Here is a 23,787-nt window from a genome sequence, read left to right on the forward strand (position 1 = left end):
TCTGTGTGTACGGCTGCCTGCCGCTCTTGCATCTGTGCCATCCCTTCCAGCATCCACGCCAGCACTACGAGAGGCTGCGCCGTCTCGGTCCGGTTCAGGTTCGGATCCATCTCTGAATTCTTGATCTACCTCACTCTCTCTCTCTCCACTCCCCGTACGCGCCACCACTGTGGCAAGCTGAGTGCCACCGCTCGGTTTAACAGACGAGAGAGAGACGGGAATTATTTCCAGGACGCGAATGCGTCTTTTTATTTTGTGGCTGCCACGCGGCTTTCGGTTTTGTAACAAACACAAAGCTGTGCTGCAGGTTCTTGCAGCACTTCCTCCGTCTCCAGTCAGCCCCCCGTCTGCCTCCGTAGACCGCCTTTTAAGCGCCCAGGCTCACTGTCGAGGTAATCTGCACATTGTCAATCAATCAAACAATTAAACATCCGTGCTGATTAGCAATCCCCAACAGCTGTGGCGCAGAGTCCGAGAGCCGCCCCGCTCACTCTCTCTCTCTGCAGCCAATGCAAAACCACGCCCACCCTACCACACACACTCTTCCCCTCCTTAGCGGAGAGGACTCATCCTTCAGTCTTTATTGTGTCAGGCTATAATCACGTGACCACACAGGCGGCCTCCATTCCCGAACTGGGCGTCTCCCCCCAGGGGGATCTCCATCTTCTGAGGGACTCTGCCTGGGATCCTCCTGCTGGGCAAGGGGTGCAGATTGGCGTTCCATACTCTGCAGCCCCCCCTCCTCCTGTTTGGGGATGGTATACACTGGTTCTAATAGAGCGAATGCCCAGTAATCCGTATAGCTCATTTAGTGTACGTGACATAAACGAAGTGCCCATGTCAGTTAGAATCTCTTTCAGGATTCCGACGCAGGAGATAATTTGAAACAGAGCCTGTGCAACACTCTTAGCTGAAATATTGTGCAACGGCACTGCTTCGGGATACCGGGTCGCATAATCCAGCAAGACCAACACGAAACGGTATCCCTGGGTGCTCCGTTCAAATGGCCCAATGAGGTCCATAGCGATTCTATCAAAGGGGACCTCTATTAAGGGTAGTGGGCGCAAAGGCGCTTTTTGGGTGGCCGGGGTGTTCACTAATTGACATTCGGGACAGACACACACCACCGACGTACGTGCGCTTAAATGCCTGGCCAGTAAAACTGAGCCATTATTCGGTGTAGTGATTTATCATACCCTAAGTGTCCCGCCATGGGGTTGTAATGAGCCGCCTGGAAAACCATTTCCCAGCGGTTTTTTGGTACCAACAACTGGGTCGTTTCCTCACCAGTCGGAGTGTCATGACACACTCGATACAACCTGTCCCTAATAATAGAAAAATAAGGGTGGGAGAGTACTGCATCGGGGCGCACCTGCTGACCATCAATGCGCATCACTTAGTCATAGGCAAAGCGTATGTCGTCCCGAGACTGCTCGAGTGGGAAATCCTCCGCAGGGTGGAACACAGGACCCCGGGGAGTCTCAACCTGAGGCTCGCCTGGGTTCCTCCCCACCCCGGCCGTGTCGGACGGCCCTGCGTCACCACTGTCAGCAGCACACACGTCACACTTCCCTATCGATTGTGATCGCACCCCCAGCATGTTTCTAGAGATCTCTCTAAACCCCGCCCAGTCAGTACCCAAGATTAGGGGATGCGAAAGCCGGGAGCTAACCGCAGCCTTCACGATATGCATTTTTCCCTGGTAACAAATTTCCACGGGCACTACCGGATACTTGTGCACATCTCCATGCACACACCGAATGGAAACCCAGGGTGCCTTTACCAATGCCTCGGTTCGAACCAGGTTTTGCTTGATCAGGGACTGCATAGCCCCCGAATCCAACAGCTCCCCGTGTTCACTCCCTTGCACCCTTACCGGGATGCAGTACGCTCCCTCCTGATCGGGAGCGGAAGTGGGCGGCCCGACCACCCGGACCACCTACCCCACTTCCATAAGTGGACAGTCGCGGCGCAGATGACCCGGCTGTCCGCACCGCCAACACCCCGGTCCGAGCATCTGAGGAGCCCTCTGCGAGCCGGAGCCCCCCGCCACTGAGCCTGGACCTGGAGAGGTAATCGGAAAAGAGGGGGGATTATTTTGAGGGAAGGGAGGGGGTAGAGCCCTGGGGACCGGAGAGGGGCCAGTACGAGGAGGGGGTCTCCTCCTGGGTGCCGGTTCTGGCCGTGCTTGCTGCTGGGTGCCGGGGTATAGCGCTAGGTGGTCCTCAGCCTCTAGGTTGGTCGGGCGATGGTACCGCACCCAATTGGCCGTTCCCTCTGGCAAACCGTCCAGGAACTGCTCCAGGATGACCTGCTCCACCACGCCCCCGGCGGACCGGATCTCCGGTTGCAGCCAACGCCGGGCCATATGCGTTAGTCTTTGAGCGTACGCGAAGGGACGGTCGTCTGCCACCAAGTTTGCCGTCCGGAACGCCGGTAATCCTCCGAGCTGCAGCCCAGGCGGTCTAGAATCGCCCTCTTCACGATCTAGTAGTCCGCCCGGGCGCCGGGCAGTAGCCCATGCACTGCCTGTTGGGCTTCCCCAGTTAAGAGGGGCAGGAGGTGTACTACCCACTCCTCGTGGGGCCACTGGCACACCTCCGCTGCCACCTCAAAACTTTCGACGAATGCCTGGATGTCGTCTTCTGCGGTCATTTTGGGGAGGTGGATCCGGAGAGGGGATCGAGACGGCGGGTCCCGGGAGCTTGCTTCCCCGGCAGCCGTCAGCTGTCGCAGCGCCTGTGTCTGGAGGGAGGCTTGTGCACGCAGAGCCTCCATCTGCTCTGTGTGTACGGCTGCCTGCCGCTCTTGCATCTGTGCCATCCCTTCCAGCATCCACGCCAGCACTACGAGAGGCTGCGCCGTCTCGGTCCGGTTCAGGTTCGGATCCATCTCTGAATTCTTGATCTACCTCACTCTCTCTCTCTCCACTCCCCGTACGCGCCACCACTGTGGCAAGCTGAGTGCCACCGCTCGGTTTAACAGACGAGAGAGAGACGGGAATTATTTCCAGGACGCGAATGCGTCTTTTTATTTTGTGGCTGCCACGCGGCTTTCGGTTTTGTAACAAACACAAAGCTGTGCTGCAGGTTCTTGCAGCACTTCCTCCGTCTCCAGTCAGCCCCCCGTCTGCCTCCGTAGACCGCCTTTTAAGCGCCCAGGCTCACTGTCGAGGTAATCTGCACATTGTCAATCAATCAAACAATTAAACATCCGTGCTGATTAGCAATCCCCAACAGCTGTGGCGCAGAGTCCGAGAGCCGCCCCGCTCACTCTCTCTCTCTGCAGCCAATGCAAAACCACGCCCACCCTACCACACACACTCTTCCCCTCCTTAGCGGAGAGGACTCATCCTTCAGTCTTTATTGTGTCAGGCTATAATCACGTGACCACACAGGCGGCCTCCATTCCCGAACTGGGCGTCTCCCCCCAGGGGGATCTCCATCTTCTGAGGGACTCTGCCTGGGATCCTCCTGCTGGGCAAGGGGTGCAGATTGGCGTTCCATACTCTGCAGCCCCCCCTCCTCCTGTTTGGGGATGGTATACACTGGTTCTAATAGAGCGAATGCCCAGTAATCCGTATAGCTCATTTAGTGTACGTGACATAAACGAAGTGCCCATGTCAGTTAGAATCTCTTTCAGGATTCCGACGCAGGAGATAATTTGAAACAGAGCCTGTGCAACACTCTTAGCTGAAATATTGTGCAACGGCACTGCTTCGGGATACCGGGTCGCATAATCCAGCAAGACCAACACGAAACGGTATCCCTGGGTGCTCCGTTCAAATGGCCCAATGAGGTCCATAGCGATTCTATCAAAGGGGACCTCTATTAAGGGTAGTGGGCGCAAAGGCGCTTTTTGGGTGGCCGGGGTGTTCACTAATTGACATTCGGGACAGACACACACCACCGACGTACGTGCGCTTAAATGCCTGGCCAGTAAAACTGAGCCATTATTCGGTGTAGTGATTTATCATACCCTAAGTGTCCCGCCATGGGGTTGTAATGAGCCGCCTGGAAAACCATTTCCCAGCGGTTTTTTGGTACCAACAACTGGGTCGTTTCCTCACCAGTCGGAGTGTCATGACACACTCGATACAACCTGTCCCTAATAATAGAAAAATAAGGGTGGGAGAGTACTGCATCGGGGCGCACCTGCTGACCATCAATGCGCATCACTTAGTCATAGGCAAAGCGTATGTCGTCCCGAGACTGCTCGAGTGGGAAATCCTCCGCAGGGTGGAACACAGGACCCCGGGGAGTCTCAACCTGAGGCTCGCCTGGGTTCCTCCCCACCCCGGCCGTGTCGGACGGCCCTGCGTCACCACTGTCAGCAGCACACACGTCACACTTCCCTATCGATTGTGATCGCACCCCCAGCATGTTTCTAGAGATCTCTCTAAACCCCGCCCAGTCAGTACCCAAGATTAGGGGATGCGAAAGCCGGGAGCTAACCGCAGCCTTCACGATATGCATTTTTCCCTGGTAACAAATTTCCACGGGCACTACCGGATACTTGTGCACATCTCCATGCACACACCGAATGGAAACCCAGGGTGCCTTTACCAATGCCTCGGTTCGAACCAGGTTTTGCTTGATCAGGGACTGCATAGCCCCCGAATCCAACAGCTCCCCGTGTTCACTCCCTTGCACCCTTACCGGGATGCAGTACGCTCCCTCCTGATCGGGAGCGGAAGTGGGCGGCCCGACCACCCGGACCACCTACCCCACTTCCATAAGTGGACAGTCGCGGCGCAGATGACCCGGCTGTCCGCACCGCCAACACCCCGGTCCGAGCATCTGAGGAGCCCTCTGCGAGCCGGAGCCCCCCGCCACTGAGCCTGGACCTGGAGAGGTAATCGGAAAAGAGGGGGGATTATTTTGAGGGAAGGGAGGGGGTAGAGCCCTGGGGACCGGAGAGGGGCCAGTACGAGGAGGGGGTCTCCTCCTGGGTGCCGGTTCTGGCCGTGCTTGCTGCTGGGTGCCGGGGTATAGCGCTAGGTGGTCCTCAGCCTCTAGGTTGGTCGGGCGATGGTACCGCACCCAATTGGCCGTTCCCTCTGGCAAACCGTCCAGGAACTGCTCCAGGATGACCTGCTCCACCACGCCCCCGGCGGACCGGATCTCCGGTTGCAGCCAACGCCGGGCCATATGCGTTAGTCTTTGAGCGTACGCGAAGGGACGGTCGTCTGCCACCAAGTTTGCCGTCCGGAACGCCGGTAATCCTCCGAGCTGCAGCCCAGGCGGTCTAGAATCGCCCTCTTCACGATCTAGTAGTCCGCCCGGGCGCCGGGCAGTAGCCCATGCACTGCCTGTTGGGCTTCCCCAGTTAAGAGGGGCAGGAGGTGTACTACCCACTCCTCGTGGGGCCACTGGCACACCTCCGCTGCCACCTCAAAACTTTCGACGAATGCCTGGATGTCGTCTTCTGCGGTCATTTTGGGGAGGTGGATCCGGAGAGGGGATCGAGACGGCGGGTCCCGGGAGCTTGCTTCCCCGGCAGCCGTCAGCTGTCGCAGCGCCTGTGTCTGGAGGGAGGCTTGTGCACGCAGAGCCTCCATCTGCTCTGTGTGTACGGCTGCCTGCCGCTCTTGCATCTGTGCCATCCCTTCCAGCATCCACGCCAGCACTACGAGAGGCTGCGCCGTCTCGGTCCGGTTCAGGTTCGGATCCATCTCTGAATTCTTGATCTACCTCACTCTCTCTCTCTCCACTCCCCGTACGCGCCACCACTGTGGCAAGCTGAGTGCCACCGCTCGGTTTAACAGACGAGAGAGAGACGGGAATTATTTCCAGGACGCGAATGCGTCTTTTTATTTTGTGGCTGCCACGCGGCTTTCGGTTTTGTAACAAACACAAAGCTGTGCTGCAGGTTCTTGCAGCACTTCCTCCGTCTCCAGTCAGCCCCCCGTCTGCCTCCGTAGACCGCCTTTTAAGCGCCCAGGCTCACTGTCGAGGTAATCTGCACATTGTCAATCAATCAAACAATTAAACATCCGTGCTGATTAGCAATCCCCAACAGCTGTGGCGCAGAGTCCGAGAGCCGCCCCGCTCACTCTCTCTCTCTGCAGCCAATGCAAAACCACGCCCACCCTACCACACACACTCTTCCCCTCCTTAGCGGAGAGGACTCATCCTTCAGTCTTTATTGTGTCAGGCTATAATCACGTGACCACACAGGCGGCCTCCATTCCCGAACTGGGCGTCTCCCCCCAGGGGGATCTCCATCTTCTGAGGGACTCTGCCTGGGATCCTCCTGCTGGGCAAGGGGTGCAGATTGGCGTTCCATACTCTGCAGCCCCCCCTCCTCCTGTTTGGGGATGGTATACACTGGTTCTAATAGAGCGAATGCCCAGTAATCCGTATAGCTCATTTAGTGTACGTGACATAAACGAAGTGCCCATGTCAGTTAGAATCTCTTTCAGGATTCCGACGCAGGAGATAATTTGAAACAGAGCCTGTGCAACACTCTTAGCTGAAATATTGTGCAACGGCACTGCTTCGGGATACCGGGTCGCATAATCCAGCAAGACCAACACGAAACGGTATCCCTGGGTGCTCCGTTCAAATGGCCCAATGAGGTCCATAGCGATTCTATCAAAGGGGACCTCTATTAAGGGTAGTGGGCGCAAAGGCGCTTTTTGGGTGGCCGGGGTGTTCACTAATTGACATTCGGGACAGACACACACCACCGACGTACGTGCGCTTAAATGCCTGGCCAGTAAAACTGAGCCATTATTCGGTGTAGTGATTTATCATACCCTAAGTGTCCCGCCATGGGGTTGTAATGAGCCGCCTGGAAAACCATTTCCCAGCGGTTTTTTTGGTACCAACAACTGGGTCGTTTCCTCACCAGTCGGAGTGTCATGACACACTCGATACAACCTGTCCCTAATAATAGAAAAATAAGGGTGGGAGAGTACTGCATCGGGGCGCACCTGCTGACCATCAATGCGCATCACTTAGTCATAGGCAAAGCGTATGTCGTCCCGAGACTGCTCGAGTGGGAAATCCTCCGCAGGGTGGAACACAGGACCCCGGGGAGTCTCAACCTGAGGCTCGCCTGGGTTCCTCCCCACCCCGGCCGTGTCGGACGGCCCTGCGTCACCACTGTCAGCAGCACACACGTCACACTTCCCTATCGATCGTGATCGCACCCCCAGCATGTTTCTAGAGATCTCTCTAAACCCCGCCCAGTCAGTACCCAAGATTAGGGGATGCGAAAGCCGGGAGCTAACCGCAGCCTTCACGATATGCATTTTTCCCTGGTAACAAATTTCCACGGGCACTACCGGATACTTGTGCACATCTCCATGCACACACCGAATGGAAACCCAGGGTGCCTTTACCAATGCCTCGGTTCGAACCAGGTTTTGCTTGATCAGGGACTGCATAGCCCCCGAATCCAACAGCTCCCCGTGTTCACTCCCTTGCACCCTTACCGGGATGCAGTACGCTCCCTCCTGATCGGGAGCGGAAGTGGGCGGCCCGACCACCCGGACCACCTACCCCACTTCCATAAGTGGACAGTCGCGGCGCAGATGACCCGGCTGTCCGCACCGCCAACACCCCGGTCCGAGCATCTGAGGAGCCCTCTGCGAGCCGGAGCCCCCCGCCACTGAGCCTGGACCTGGAGAGGTAATCGGAAAAGAGGGGGGATTATTTTGAGGGAAGGGAGGGGGTAGAGCCCTGGGGACCGGAGAGGGGCCAGTACGAGGAGGGGGTCTCCTCCTGGGTGCCGGTTCTGGCCGTGCTTGCTGCTGGGTGCCGGGGTATAGCGCTAGGTGGTCCTCAGCCTCTAGGTTGGTCGGGCGATGGTACCGCACCCAATTGGCCGTTCCCTCTGGCAAACCGTCCAGGAACTGCTCCAGGATGACCTGCTCCACCACGCCCCCGGCGGACCGGATCTCCGGTTGCAGCCAACGCCGGGCCATATGCGTTAGTCTTTGAGCGTACGCGAAGGGACGGTCGTCTGCCACCAAGTTTGCCGTCCGGAACGCCGGTAATCCTCCGAGCTACAGCCCAGGCGGTCTAGAATCGCCCTCTTCACGATCTAGTAGTCCGCCCGGGCGCCGGGCAGTAGCCCATGCACTGCCTGTTGGGCTTCCCCAGTTAAGAGGGGCAGGAGGTGTACTACCCACTCCTCGTGGGGCCACTGGCACACCTCCGCTGCCACCTCAAAACTTTCGACGAATGCCTGGATGTCGTCTTCTGCGGTCATTTTGGGGAGGTGGATCCGGAGAGGGGATCGAGACGGCGGGTCCCGGGAGCTTGCTTCCCCGGCAGCCGTCAGCTGTCGCAGCGCCTGTGTCTGGAGGGAGGCTTGTGCACGCAGAGCCTCCATCTGCTCTGTGTGTACGGCTGCCTGCCGCTCTTGCATCTGTGCCATCCCTTCCAGCATCCACGCCAGCACTACGAGAGGCTGCGTCGTCTCGGTCCGGTTCAGGTTCGGATCCATCTCTGAATTCTTGATCTACCTCACTCTCTCTCTCTCTACTCCCCGTACGCGCCACCACTGTGGCAAGCTGAGTGCCACCGCTCGGTTTAACAGACGAGAGAGAGACGGGAATTATTTCCAGGACGCGAATGCGTCTTTTTATTTTGTGGCTGCCACGCGGCTTTCGGTTTTGTAACAAACACAAAGCTGTGCTGCAGGTTCTTGCAGCACTTCCTCCGTCTCCAGTCAGCCCCCCGTCTGCCTCCGTAGACCGCCTTTTAAGCGCCCAGGCTCACTGTCGAGGTAATCTGCACATTGTCAATCAATCAAACAATTAAACATCCGTGCTGATTAGCAATCCCCAACAGCTGTGGCGCAGAGTCCGAGAGCCGCCCCGCTCACTCTCTCTCTCTGCAGCCAATGCAAAACCACGCCCACCTTACCACACACACTCTTCCCCTCCTTAGCGGAGAGGACTCATCCTTCAGTCTTTATTGTGTCAGGCTATAATCACGTGACCACACAGGCGGCCTCCATTCCCGAACTGGGCATCTCCCCCCAGGGGGATCTCCATCTTCTGAGGGACTCTGCCTGGGATCCTCCTGCTGGGCAAGGGGTGCAGATTGGCGTTCCATACTCTGCAGCCCCCCCTCCTCCTGCACAGCATCATCTGTGGCCCTTTGGTCCACTTCCCTCATGGGTGTAGCTATTGCCTGGTTCCTTCTTGCATCTGGTGGCCGCAGGATGGGCCCCTGGGTACCCCCTCCTCTGGATGCTGTAGCAGATTCCTGTTGTCGCCAATGGCCCCAGCTGGCTCCCCAGTTAACCTTGGGCAGGCATTGAGGTCTGGTGGGCTGCCGTGATGGACCAACCTCCTCTCCATCCCGGGTGGCTGGTAGTTCTGGGCAGGGAGAAAGAAAAGGTTTGAGCCTATTGAAGTGCAACACAATCTCTGGCCCTCCCTCCACTAGTACCACTCGGTACAACACCTCTGTGACCCTCTCTACTATTCGGTAAGGGCCCTTATACTGCCTCTGCAACTTAGGACACAACCCCCTGTTCCTGGCTTTATTGCGGACCCAGACTAGCTCCCCCTCCAAATAATATTGGAGGTTAGCCCGAAAGTCAAATGCAGCCTTCTGCTGACCTGAAGCTTTAGCTTGGTGCTTTTTAACTGCTTGTACCACTGTGGAGAGAGTCTCAGCTACTTTTCCAACATATTCACTTGCCGAGGAAAACCTTTCGCTGACTTATCGAGCATAATGTCAACAGGGAGTACCATTTCTCGTCCAAACAACACCTTGTAGGGGGTAAACCCTGTGCTTGCATGAACACTGCTCCGATAAGCCATCATGACATATGGAAGCAGTGTATCCCAATTTAACTGGTTATCCTGCACAAACAAGGATAGCATAGAGAGCAGGGTCCTATTGAACCTTTCAATTAAGCCATCGGACTGGGGATGGTAAGCTGATGTACGTGATTTATGAATGCTTAACAGATGGCACAATTCTTGAAACAAGTAGGACTCAATTACGGCCTTGATCGGAATGAAGGCTCCGTGGGGTCCCAAACCGGCAGATCCACTCCCTCGCCAACACGCTGGCAATGGTGTGGGCCTCCTGATTGGGGAGGGGATATGCCTCCGTCCATTTAGAAAAGTAATCCCCCACCACTAAGATTGTGGCAAGTGAGTGCCACCCCTCCTGGTTAAAACACACTCACAGGAGACTGACCGTTTTCGTAATTAGCACTTCCGTGCTATTTTATTCAACTCTCGTCTTTTCCAGACAATTCTTTAATACAACACGGTTTCGTAGCCGTCTTGTCATCGGCGCTCCTCTCGTTCCTCCGGCTTCCGGTCTTGCTTTTAAAAAACCCCAGGCTCACTGTTGAAAGCAATCAGAGGCAATCAGCGCAATTAAACAATTAACAATTATCGGCGCTGATTACCTCCAGCTGACAGTTGTGACGAAGGATCCGAGAGCCGCTCCTCTCACACTCTCTCTCTGCAGCCGACGCTCAAACCACGCCCACCCCACCACAAAGATGTACTTATTTTTTTTGTGTGTCGCAGGCAGTGGCTCCAGCACATCCAATGCCACCCGCTTGTAAGGCCTCGATACAAATGACTGCTGGAGGGGGGCGCCGGGGGCCGACCCTGCGTCTTGCGCAAGGCACAGTCCACACGCTCCTTGCACCACTGTTTCACATTTTTGAACCATCCCGGGCAATAAAAATCTTTGATTTTCCCCTGCAATTTTTGCACTCCTAGATGACCCCCCCATCACTGTGTTATGCAGCTGGGCTAACACTTTGGGGACCAGAACCTGTGGGAGAACTACCTGGACCTGAGAGGCAGCATCTGAATAGGCTGGGGGCACTCGCACTAACCTTGGGCCCTGCACCTGTTACTGAGCCCATACAGGGGCATATTTTTGTAAGGCAGGGTTACTGGGCACTTCTACCTGTTGTCCTTGCTGTCCTCTCTTTAACTCAACTATCTGCTGTATCTCCACATCTTCTTTTTGAGCGTGGGCTCTCTCATCGATACAATCCCCTGTCCGGTCTGACTGTGAAGGCTGCCCTCCCTCCCGTACTGCTCCTATGACAGAATTTTTCACTGGTTGCTGGGCAGTGTGGACACCAGATGTACTCATGGCTACGGCATCTGCTATAAACGCCAGCAATCTAGAGAGGGCATCCGCATTACCATGGGATTTTCCTAGTCTATGCACAATGGTTGTCACGGCACGGGTAGGGGGGGACCCAAACGCAGAGGGAAAAAAAAAAACACAAATCCAAAATGGGAGGGGAACAAAGACTTTACTATAGACAGGCAAACAAGCAGGGAACAGACAAGGCCACAAAGGGAAAAAACACGAACTCAAAAAATCTCTAAATAAAACAGAAAACAAGAGGAACTCAAACACAGGCAGGGCAGAACACGGTCAGGGCAGAACGCAGGCAGGCAGAACACAAGGGCAAATCAACAAGTCGGGAACAAAACAAGTCGGGAACAAAACAAGTCGGGAACAAAACAAGTCGGGAACAAAACAAGTCGGGAACAAAACAAGTCGGGAACAAAACAAGTCGGGAACAAAACAAGTCAGGAACAAAACAAGTCAGGAACAAAACTCAAGCAGGCAGGTACATGGAAGTCAGGGAACAAACACAAGCAGGCAGGTACATGGAAGTCAGGGAACAAACACAAGCAGGCAGGTACATGGAAGTCAGGGAACAAACACAAGCAGGCAGGTACATGGAAGTCAGGGAACAAACACAAGCAGGCAGGTGCATGGAAGTCAGGGAACAAACACAAGTAGGCAGGTACATGGAAGTCAGGGAACAAACACAAGCAGGCAGGTACATGGAAGTCAGGGAACAAACACAACTCGGGAACAAACACAAACAGGTAAAAAAAAAACGCAGGCAGGTATAAATGGTCTGAACATTCATCGGCAACAAACACAAGGAACCAGCACCCGAGTCAAGGGAACAGAGAACTTAAATAGACAGGGGTAACAAGACACAGGTGAACTCAAAAAGCAATCAAACCAAAAGGAGGGGATAAGACACAGGTGGGAACAATGATGGGATAACGAGACAATGAAACAATCATACAATTAACAGGGGGGGAGCAGGACACAAAACAGAAGTGACGCCATCTGGCGGCCCAACAAGGGAAACACAGACAGGAAAACCGGACCATGACAATGGTGTATTGAAAATTGGCCAGTTGTTCTACCTGACCCTCCAAACCCTGAAAATGATGGAGCCACCGCAGGGAATTATGATTCCGTCCTGAGAATGAATTCCTTCCCTAACAGGTAATGCTTGAAATATTTGGTGAACGTCACCATACTCAAAAACTCTTTTGTTGTAGCAGCATACTTCCACTCCTGCTTTGTCAAGACCCTGCTTGCATATGCTATAACACGTTCCAAGCCCTCGTCTTCCTGTGACAACACAGCACCAATTCCCGCATCATTAGCATCAGTGTCCAAAATAAATGGCTTGTTGGGATCAGGATAAGCTAACACAGGGGCAGACATTAAGTTAGCCTTCAGCTGGTCAAATGCATACTGACACGCCTCTGTCCATTTGAAGTGTCTGCCCTTCTCTGTCAGCTGATGTAATGGGCGTGCGCTCTCTGCAAACCCTTTTACAAACCATCTATAATATGATGCTGACCCCACAAAGCTCCTCACTTCGGTCTGATTTTTAGGGACTGGCCATTCTCGCACTGACTGCACTTTGGCTGGGTCTGCCCTAACTCCCTCTGCTGAAATAACATGACCAAGGTATTGCACATGACTGGAAAACAGGTTACACTTGGATGGTTTAACCTTGAGATCTGCCTGATGCAACTTCAACAGCACTTCATCCAGGCGTGCCAGGTGCTCTGAGGAAGTGTGGCCAAGTACAATTATATCATCCAAATAGACCAAACAAGTAGTCCACTGTAAGTCGGCCAGCACCACATCCATCAGCCTTTGAAATGTACTGGGGGAGATGCACAGGCCAAAACTCAACACATTAAATTTTGACATGTGACAAAAGCAGTCTTATGCCTATCCTGGGGATCTACCTCGACTTGCCAATAGCCGCTGGCTAGATCAAGGGTAGAAAACCAGCATGCTTTATTCAAACTATCAAGGGCATCATCAATTCTAGGGAGGGGGTACGCATCCTTCCTAGTGAGATCATTAAGCTTGCGATAATCTATGCAAAAACGAAGGCTGCCATCACATTTCCTCACGAGGACAACAGGGGCTGCCCAAGGGCTACATGAGGGTCGAATTATGTCATTCTTCTGCATTTGTTTTTTGTGCTCTGCCACCTCTTGCTGTAAATAGAGTGGGACACGTCTAGGTGGTAGCATAACTGGTTTGGCCTCCCCAGTATGTATTTGATGTAAGGTGAGATGGATCCTGCCCAAGTCTGTCCCCCCTACTAAAAACTGACTCGTGTCTATACAGCAGGTCATGAATAGACAACCTCTCTGAAGCACCGAAACCCTTCTGTTCCATACCTAGCTGTGCCCAAAGGGCATCCACTGACCAGGGTTCAACGGGGCCCTCCCTACTCCCCTTGATACCCTCCCCCTTGCTCTCCACCTCAACATCTGTGTGAAGCATACCCACTTTCATGCCCTTTTTAAGCACAATTTCCTCATCAGTAACATTAATCACCCGAATGGGTAATGCCCCTTTTTTTAGCTGGCAGAGGACACGGGCCACCAAAACATTACCACCGCTGGGTAAGATGAAGAGGGCTCCAGCATGCCCTCTACATGTTCACCAACTCGATTTGTAACTGCCCCGGGAATAATGGCTTCGCTACGAGGTGGAACCACAGTGTCAGACTGAACAACCACAGTTTGAGGCTTATCAAATTCTTCGGGGACTAACAAGGGCAAGGGCTTTCCCATTATGCGACAGACCCTCTCTTTAAAATCAATCACTGCCCCGTACTTTGAGTGAAAGTCATAGCCCAGTAGAAGGTCCCAGGAGGGCACGTCGGCCACTAAGAACTCTGTCACTAAAGCTAGTGAGTCAAATTGGCACACTGTTTGCCACTGTCCCACAATCCCCATGCCCTCCCCGTTAGCAGCAGACACATTCCCCATATACCCTGCTAATTCATACCCCCCATTGGTAATTGTTAACCAGAGTTGTTTGGGAATGACTGACAGGGTAGCTCTACTATCAATTAACACCAGGGACTCTAACCCACCTACTTTGGCAGCCAGGTAGGCATAGCCGCCATTGCCACTTGTAGAGGCCACATGCTGAGTTTCACATGAGGGGGCGGGCATTTGGCCCACTGTGCACGCCCCCTCTAGTTTCCCTGCAGGTAAGGGCAATCCCGTCATATATGTCGGTCACACCCACATTCCTAGCAGCCTCCACCACAATCCCAAGCCCTGCGGCCCAAGGACGAGCTGCCCGGAGGGGCAAGTACACGGTGGTCTACGGTGGTCATAGATGGATTAGTGGGGACATACCTGCTAGGGAATACATGGAGAGACTGCATGGCAGTCTGTAGGGATTTGACTTCCTGACTTAGGCCCTCCACTGCCCCTAGCAAAGCCTCTGTTCGCTCATCACTTTTTGGCTTGTGCTCTGAAACCTCTAATTTTGGCATCCAAGGCAACATTACTCTGTTAATAGCGACCTCTAGGGTATCAGGTTTTGCAGTACGAAGGTTAATGCAAAAGTCTCCAGTTGCAAAATGGGTAATAAAATGATCTCTAGCCAACAGATCTTGAGTCTGCACATCAGTTGTGGGGTAAGCCTTAGTGACAAGTCAGCACAACGCATTACCAAATTCACAGGCAGTTTCATTATGCAACCTTCTCCTGCCTGTAAAAGTAGCCTGAATCCAGTCATTGCTGTCGCATGGCTCTAAGCGTCTGGTCATAGCTGCTTTTAGCGAAGCGTAATTACTTTTAGCTTCTACCGGAATACCACTATAAATATCGCGAGCACGACCCGAAAGAAATAAAGACATAAATTTGACTCTAAGGGAGTCATCCAAATTATTTACATCAGCCGCCAAGTCGAATTGTTCTGCCCAATAAGACCAGTCTCATCCTATTCCAGTAAAAGTCTCTGGCATAAAAACTGGACGGGGAGTTAAGAATCGATGAGAGGGGCTGGGCTGCTGACTTATACCTGCACTGCTGTGAGGGGCACCATGGTCACTACTGCTCTGTGCCTGTTGGGGAGGATGATTCTCGGCCTCAGACATTTTTATTGTTTTAAGGATCGAATCCCACCAGTGTAATAAACCTTTTACTATGGTAAGGTAAATACCTGGGGTAAGCAGAGTAGCTTAACACCGACACCACCTTTTGTGAACAGGTATGGTCAGAGGCCTTAGAACATCCACCACACAACAACAGACAGTTACAAAAAATATACAATCTTTATTAAATATTCTCATTTAAATACATATGTATTGGGCTTGGTTGGAAGGTCCCATGAGGTTGCTGCACTAGGGACAAAAAGCATGGAATCCCTATTTTATGCACCAGGTGCACCCACTACAGACAGGCTATAGCTCCCCACAGAGCACTTCACCTAGAGGACTAAGTACACTGGTCAAATCCACTCCACTACAACTAGGCTATTGTTCCACACAGCACACGTGAAATAGATGGCCGAGAAGTACATTAGTCAAATACACTTCACTCACCTTTAAACACTTTTACATGCCTACAAAGTAAAAAGGTATAGAACAGGATTCCTTACAATTAGCCCCCTTACAGTTCCTCTCCACTGAACCTCCCCACTCTGCCCTATTTCAAACCTAAACACTATACACAAAAGGACTATGACAGAAAATGAAAGACTATTCACAATAATAAATACTAAACATAGAGTAATAAAACTTAAAAACGTAACTAGCCCGGCTGGCGGGACCCTCCCCCAGGGTCTGTGTTTTTGGCACCGTCCGACTCCCCGGGGCAAGCGTTCGTTGAGGTCGGCAGTGCGGACAGCATGCGGCAGCGGGCCGAGCGCTGATACACAAAACTGAGAACCGGAAAGAGCGCATACACTCCTAAATCCCCAGCCCGTGCTACCTAAAGGAGGCAACTAACCTCCCCTCCTGGCGCTGGAACAGCTCCCCTGTCTGACTGTCTTCACGGCCGGCAGCGATAAAAACTGCGAACCGCACCCTCTCCACTAAGAGTGAGCAAACCCACAAAATGAGACACGGCTCCCCAGCTCCCCTGACCAGAGTTTCTCTCCCCTTTTTATTACCTCCTTCCTTCACACCTGTTGTCAATCTACCCAAGCAGTCCACCACCTACAATTGCGCTCCCAGTTCCGCCTCTCATAGGTGTGGCCACTTAGTCGTCCATTCACACCACAATAACAGGAACTTGCGTGCGTTAAGTGAGGACCTGACCTGGAGCCACAACAGTTTCCACGGTCAAATTGAGTCATGTTAAAATTTTATTAATCACCACTCTGACGTAATTTTCTACGTATGTGGCACACAGTTGATCTAAATTACATTTTATAAATGAGGCCCCAGGTGTAGTACCTAGTATGAAAGTTCACCAATGTCCTCTATTCTACTGCCCGCTTGTGGAAAATAACGCGCAGGCCAGTTTAGAGGGAGCGTCACGCGCATATTGCGCCCGACAATAAGCAGCTTATTTTTGTGAATTATAGGCAAATGATATTCGAATATATTTGAACACTAACTAATTACAAAAGCTAATATTCAAACTCAATTTCATAGCACTTTTGACAGCCTTAGTGTCCAGGTGCATCGCAAGATGTATTCTACAAAGTTTTTCTTTCCATAATTTAAAGCAGAACCTAACTGCGATGTGTTCAGTTAAGGGATGGCAAATAGGGGCTCTCAAATATCAAACACAGCATGTGCCATCTTTATTTGGTAACCAGCATTTCAGAAAGTGTGCTTATCTTGAATTAGGGCCTGGGCATGCCCTGATGAAGATCGGTTCTCGATCTAAACATTTAGGCTTTTTAGTTTATTTAGCCATTATAATAAAGGCTTTTTAACTTTACCCTTTTCCTGCTCTCCTCATTGGATTACTATATGAGTGCCTAGAACGCTCTTAGTTCTTTTTGGACTTGTTGTTCTTCCATAAGCCTGCTCCCCATCCCCTCGTCATGCTTTTATGTTATCTGACAATTCGGATCGTATGGGCCTGTAATTGTGAATGAAAAGGCATCACTTCTTCAGCATAGACCCAAATCTAAGCTAGCAGGATGCCACATATTTATACGCGTTTAAACATTGATAAAGCCTCTGGCCATAGGTACAATGTAAGTGTTATTAACTTATGAATTCAGATATAGTATTTCTGCATACATTTTAAGACTTTGAGCATCTGAGAGCTTCTGATCTTTCATAATGTCTTGGTTAATTGTATAATTTCACGTGATTTAAACATCAGGGCACTATTTTGGCTCCCTCTTTGGTGCTTGGCCAATCTGTCATTGAATTATACCAGCTGCTTGGTCCACATTTCATCTTACCGAATATTTCAAAACATATCACACAGATCACCAGGCAACCTGGTGTGTTGATCTTAATGTAGGTATCTTGTTTAACCAATAGAAGGTTGTGCATTATAATTCAGATCATCACTACATATTGTCAGATAAATCTGAGGATCACATTCATGTATGAGTGTATCCAAATTAACCTCTATATACAAAAGGATCAAAATATTGATGCATTTTACAATCTGCAGCTCATTTAAAATTACAGTTTAATTAAAAAATGGTATAGTATTCACGGAACAAAACAAAAAAAAACAATGAATATTCAGTAAAGGCATTACAGGCATTTTAGCAGACACACATATCCAGAGCAATTTACATAACTTTTTACATAGCACTCTTTTATACAGCTGGATATATAGCAAATCAGTGGAGGCTCAGTATCTTGCTCAAGGGTACAACAGCAGTGTCCTTACCCTGGGAATCCAACCTATGGCCTTTAGGTTACAAGACTAACTCCTTACACATCATACTACACTGCTGCCTGCAGGTCAGTGTAAAGATCAGTCTTGTGGCTATCTGGACAATGTTCCTCTTATTCAATACATAGAATGTTATTGCTGGGACCTACTTTTTAAAAAATGATTTTAATATCGATTTTAGTGTTTCTCTTAGTGACTTGTACCAGGGATGTCCAATCATATCCGAAAAGGCTAACACTAAGACATGTGATTCTCCTTTTTTATTGAAGTTTTCCAGAAAACCTCCTGGTCGATAGCTTGCATCATATAATTTTACTTTTACTTTAAAACAGAGCTTCACTCTGGGATGCATTTGATATTTACCCTGTTTATTTAGAAATCACACATTGTTATTGAAAAAGGGGGTGAAAACCAAAATTCCTTCCTGTGGAGATTTTGCCAGTAAGCCTGTAATTGAGTATGTCATCTTCCTCATGTTGCCCTGAGCTCATTTAAAAACAGGATATGTGGAATGAGATTGTGGCAAATGAGTGCCACCCCTCCTAACCCAAACACACTCACGGGAGACACTGTTTCCAGTTCGTAGCACTTGCGTGCTATTTTATTTAAAGCCCGTGGCTTTTTCTCGGTTACAGTAAATCACAGCGCTTTTTCTCGCCGTCTTCTCTCCGGCGCTTCTCTCTCTCCCTCCGGCTTCCGGTCGTGCTTTTAAAAACCCCAGGCTCACTGTTGAAAGCAATCAGAGGCAATCAGCGCAATTAAACAATTAACAATTATCGGCGCTGATTACCTCCAGCTGACAGTTGTGACGAAGGGTCCGAGAGCCGCTCCTCTCACTCTCTCTCTCTCTGCAGCCGACGCTCAAACCACGCCCACTCCACCACATACCCCCACCGCCCGACTTAGGCCGGGGAGCCATCCGGCCGATGACCAACCCCCCCCCCCCCCCCCTCCTCCTGGGGGCGAGAGAGGAAGTCCGCCACGACCATCCGTGCACCCGGTCTATGGATCACCTTGAAGTTAAAAGGCTGCAAAGCCAGATACCACCGAGTGATCCGGGCGTTGGTATCCTTCATGCGGTGGAGCCATTGGAGGGGGGCATGGTCCGAACAGAGGGTGAATGGGCGACCCAGAAGGTAATACCGGAGGGCTCCGACCGCCCACCGAATGGCGAGGCACTCTTTTTCCACCGTGCTGTACTTCGCCTCCCGTTGTGATAGTTTTCGGCTAATGTACAGCACGGGGCGGTCGACTCCCTCCACCTGCTGGGTCAAAACCGCCCCCAGCCCTCTGTCCGACGCGTCGGTCTGCAAAACAAAAGGGAGAGAGAAGTTAAGTGTGAACAAGAGCGGCTCCCCACAGAGAGCTTCTTTTACCCTCTCAAACGCCCGCTGGCACGGCTCCGTCCACTGGACCGGATCTGAGGCACCTTTTCGGGTTAAGTCAGTTAGGGGGCTGGTTAGCTCAGAAAATTCCGGGATGAACCTTCTGTAATAGCCGGCCAGCCCCAAGAACCTCCTTACCTCTTTTTTTGACTTGGGTCGGGGACAGGCTGCAATCGCAGCGGTTTTGTCCACTAGAGGCCGCACCTGTCCACTTCCCAAGTGGTACCCCAAATACCGTACCTCCGCTCGGCCAATAGCACACTTCTTTGGGTTAGCCGTGAGCCCTGCCTGCCTTAATGACTCGAGCACTGCCCCCACATGCTGCAAATGCTGCTCCCAGCTGTTGCTATGGATGATGACATCATCCAGATAGGCAGCAGCATAACCAGCATGCGGACGCAATACCCGATCCATTAGGCGCTGGAAGGTGGCAGGGGCCCCGAATAACCCAAACGGAAGTGTCCTGAATTGGTACAAACCATCCGGAGCGGAGAAAGCCGTTTTTTCCTTAGATTTGGCAGATAAGGGAATCTGCCAGTAACCCTTGGTTAAATCCAGCGTCGAAAAAAATCGAGCCGTGCCAAGCCGTTCCAAGAGCTCGTCGACCCGAGGCATTGGATAAGCATCAAACCGTGACACTTCATTTACCTTTCTATAATCCACACAGAAGCGAATAGACCCATCAGGCTTACCTACCAGCACGATGGGGCTACTCCAGGGACTGTGGGATTCCTCTATCACCCCCAGCTCTAGCATTGCCTTTATCTCTGCCTGAACCAATTTCTTTTTGTGTTCCGGCAATCTATAGGGGCGGGTCCGCACCGTCACCCCCGGGGAAGTCTCTATATGGTGGTGTATGAGGTGCGTGCGTCCTGGTATGGGAGAAAACACATCAGCAAAACGCTTTTGCAACAAGGCAAGGTCTGTTCTCTGATTCGGTGAGAGATGGTCATCTGAAAGGGTTGAGATCTGATTGGATGAATTTGGTACCTCCGGACCCAGCTCATCTCTCTCCTTATCCACCGTAACCAGAGAGACAGCCACTACCTCCTTCCACGCTTTCAGGAGATTGAGGTGATAAATCTGTTTTGCCCCCTCTCTATCAGTACGCTCTACCTCATAGTCAACCTCCCCCACTCGCCGTGTGACCGTAAAGGGCCCTTGCCACTTGGCGAGTAATTTAGAACTAGAGGTAGGGAGTAACACAAGAACTTTATCTCCCGGTGAAAATTGCCGTAGTTTAGCTCCTCTGTTATAGTGCTGTTGCTGACGTGCCTGCGCCTCGAGCAAATTCTCCCGTGACAACTTACCCAGTGTATGGAGTTTTGCTCGCAGGTCCAGCACGTATTGTAATTCATTTTTACTAGGACTCGGACCCTCCTCCCAGTTTTCTTTAACTAGGTCCAATATCCCCCGGGGTTTCCTACCGAACAGTAGTTCAAAGGGAGAAAATCCCGTGGAGGCCTGGGGAACCTCCCGCACTGCAAACACCAGAGGAGATAACCACTTATCCCAATTACGGCTATCCTCATGAACGAACTTCCGGATCATAGACTTCAACGTTCTATTAAAACGCTCAACCAGCCCATCCGTTTGGGGATGGTACACGCTAGTTCTAATAGAACGAATGCCCAATAACCCGTACAGTTCGCGTAGTGTGCGTGACATAAACTGGGTGCCCTGGTCAGTCAGAATCTCTTTCGGGATTCCGACTCGGGAGATTATTTGAAACAATGCCTGCGCAACACTTTTTGCCGAAATGCTGCGCAAAGGAACTGCTTCGGGATACCTTGTCGCATAATCCACCAGAACTAACACGAAACGGTATCCCTGCGTGCTCCGATCAAACGGCCCGATGAGGTCCATCCCCACTCTCTCAAAAGGGACCTCCATTAGCGGAAGGGGGCGCAACGGCGCTTTTGGTATAGCCGGGGAATTTACGAGTTGGCATTCAGGGCACGACGCACACCACCGACGCACGTCGGCCCAAATGCCCGGCCAATAGAAGTGGGCCATTATCCGGTTCAGTGTTTTCTCATACCCTAAATGACCAGCCATGGGGTTAAAATGAGCCGTCTGAAAAACCATTTCCCGAGAGCTTTTAGGCACCAGCAATTGGGTGATTTCCTCGTTAGTCTGAGTGTCACGACACACTCTGTATAACCTATCCCGAATTATTACAAAATACGGGTGAGTGAGTGTTGCATCAGGGCGCACCTGTTGACCATCAATGGACATCACACGGTCAAAGGCAAAGCGTAGGGTGTCATCACGAGACTGCTCGAGTGGGAAATCCTCCATGGGGCGAAACACCGGTACCTGCGGAGTCTCCCCCGGAGGCTCCACTGGTGCCGGCTCCCCCTCTGCCGCGTCGGACGACCCCGCGTCACCGCTGACAGCAGCACACACATCACACAGCCCTACCCGTCGTGAACGCACCCCCCCTACCTTACCAGCTGCCTGGCGAAACCCCGGCCAATCAGTGCCTAAAATCAGAGTGTGCGAGAGGCGGGAGCTAACCGCAGCCTTTATTTTATGCTTTTTCCCTTGACACCGAATTTCCACTGAGACAATAGGATACTCGTGTAGATCCCCATGCACACACCTTATAGATACCCTTGATGCTTCTAACAACGCCTCGGGTCGAACAAGGCTTTGTCGAATCATGGTCTGCATAGCCCCTGAGTCCAACAGCGCCTGGTGTTCACTCCCTTGAATCCTTACCGGAATACAGTACGCTCCGTCTGGGTCGGGAGCGGAGGTGGGCGGGCCGACAACACGAACCACCTGCCCCACCTCCATGAGCGGGCACTCTCGGCGCAGGTGACCCGGTTGTCCGCACCGCCAACACCCCGGTCCGGGCGTCTGAGCTCTCTGTGGTTCGAACCCCGCCGCCACTGAGCCTGGGGCTGGGGAAACAGGAAAAAAAGGGTTGTTACGGGAAAAGGAGGGGGTTTGGGCACGGGGAAGGGAGGAAGGAAGGGGGGGAGGAAGGGAACGAGGAGGGGCTCTCCGGCGCAGAGCCGTGTCTGCCCGTCCTTGCTGCTGCTGCTGCTGCTGCTGGTGCTGTGACTGGCCGCGGGGGTAGAGCGCCAGGTGGTCCTCCGCCAGGGTGACGGTGGCCGCCAACCCGGTCGGTCGATGGCACCTCACCCAGTTCGCTGTCTCCCCCGGGAGGCCATCGATAAACCGTTCCAGTGTCACCAGCTCTACCACTCCGTCGGCTGACCGGAGTTCCGGTCGGAGCCACCGTCGGGCCATATCCAGCAGTCTCTGGGCGTAGGCGAATGGCCGGTCCTCTCCTGCCAGAGCCGTCTGTCGGAACCGCCGCCGGTGCTCTTCCGGGCTGTACCCCAGGCGGTCCAGGACCGCCTTCTTTAGGTTTAGGTAGACAGCCCGCGCGGTGGGGGGTAAGCTGTGCGCCGCCTGTTGGGCTTCCCCAGTCAAGAGGGGCAGGAGGCGGACGACCCACTCCTCCTCCGGCCATTGACTCGCCTTCGCTGCCACTTCAAACCCCTCCAGGAATGCCTCAGCATCGTCCTCCGGGGTCATCTTAGGCAAGTGAAGAGCTACGGGGGGTTTGTTCTGTCGCTCGCGGGAGCTAGTTTCTCCCGCAGCAGCCAGCTGCAGTAGAGCCTGCGTCTGCAGGGATGTCTGTGCTCGCAGAGCCTCAAGTTGCTCGGCGTGCATCACCGCCTGCCTCTCTTGCATTGCTGCCATCCCCTCCAGCATCCTCGCAAGTGCTACCACTGGCTGTGCCGGTTCCCCCTGCTCCTGGCTGTGTTCCATTTTTTTCTCCTTTGTGCAGTGTGTTTAATTCGAGCCTCCCTCGCACGGGCCACCACTGTGGCAAATGAGTGCCACCCCTCCTAACCCAAACACACTCACGGGAGACACTGTTTCCAGTTCGTAGCACTTGCGTGCTATTTTATTTAAAGCCCGTGGCTTTTTCTCGGTTACAGTAAATCACAGCGCTTTTTCTCGCCGTCTTCTCGCCGGCGCTTCTCTCTCTCCCTCCGGCTTCCGGTCGTGCTTTTAAAAACCCCAGGCTCACTGTTGAAAGCAATCAGAGGCAATCAGCGCAATTAAACAATTAACAATTATCGGCGCTGATTACCTCCAGCTGACAGTTGTGACGAAGGGTCCGAGAGCCGCTCCTCTCACTCTCTCTCTCTCTGCAGCCGACGCTCAAACCACGCCCACTCCACCACAGAGATAAAACTAAATGTTTGTTAGATGATAATTGATACACAGATGTCTCACACAGGAAAAATGGAAGAAGCTGTCCTGTTTAATTAAAGGATTGATCAGATATCAGAATGTACATTCTGCCGCTGTGAGAAACTCTCTTTCTGCAAGTGCAATATTTAACACATTGATCATATTGAGTGAATTCTGTCATTTTTTTTGGTCTTGTTTTTTTTAAATGTCAGTATTGACAGAGTGAAATGCCTTCTGGGTGCACTTATTGGTTCTTTCTCCACAATATTG

The sequence above is a fragment of the Anguilla anguilla genome, chromosome 10 (assembly GCF_013347855.1).
Source record: "Anguilla anguilla isolate fAngAng1 chromosome 10, fAngAng1.pri, whole genome shotgun sequence".
NCBI lineage: Eukaryota > Metazoa > Chordata > Actinopteri > Anguilliformes > Anguillidae > Anguilla > Anguilla anguilla.